The following is a 1,173-nucleotide window of genomic DNA, read 5'->3' as shown; positions in this document are numbered from 1 at the left end:
ATGATGATGGTGCTGGTGTTGGTGGTGGTGGTGACAGCGAACCCCAGCGGTGTCTTTCTCAGAGGAAGAGGAGGGACACACCTCGCTCAGACTATGTCGTCATGACGTCAGAACAGAGAGGCAGGATCTCAAAATCCTGTAAAAGATGATTCCAATGGAAACAAATTGTTTCTATCTACTGCATAACGAAAACATGGAAACATGACGTCATCAAAAGCGTTCATCATTTATGCTTGCACAGCAGTTCCTAAAAAAAAAAGTATTGTACAGTCCACATTCATTTAATAGAAAAAAGTCAACATTTCGGATATTTTTTATAGACTGGTTTTAATTTTGTAAAATAGCTGTAGGGCATACTTGCCAACCTTGAGACCTCCGATTTCGGGAGGTGGGGGCGTGGTTAAGAGGGGAGGAGTATATTTACAGCTAGAATTCACCAAGTCAAGTATTTCATATATATATATATATATATATATATGTATATATATATATATATATATATATATATATATATATATATATATATATATATATATATATATATATATATATATATGTATGTATATATATATATATATATATATATATATATATATATAAGAAATACTTGACTTTCAGTGAATTCTAGCTATATATATATATTTATTTTTATTTTATATATATATATATATATATATATATATATATATAAAATACTTGACTTTCAGTGAATTCTAGCTATATATATATTTATTTTATATATATATATATATATATATATATATATATATATATATATATATATATATATATATATATATATATATATATATATATATATATATGTATATATATATATATATATATATATATAAGAAATACTTGACTTTCAGTGAATTCTAGCTATATATATATATTTATTTTTATTTTATATATATATATATATATATATATATATATATATATAAAATACTTGACTTTCAGTGAATTCTAGCTATATATATATTTATTTTATATATATTTATTTTATATATATATATATATATATATATATATATATATATATATATATATATATATATATATATATATATATATATATATATATAAAAGAAATACTTGAATTTCAGTGTTCATTTATTTACACATATACACACACATAACACTCATCTACTCATTGTTGAGTTAAGGGTT

Source organism: Nerophis lumbriciformis, linkage group LG06, assembly GCF_033978685.3.
Source record: "Nerophis lumbriciformis linkage group LG06, RoL_Nlum_v2.1, whole genome shotgun sequence".
Lineage (NCBI taxonomy): Eukaryota > Metazoa > Chordata > Actinopteri > Syngnathiformes > Syngnathidae > Nerophis > Nerophis lumbriciformis.
The sequence above is the reverse complement of the archived record's forward strand: the minus strand, read 5'-3'. Positions refer to the sequence as shown.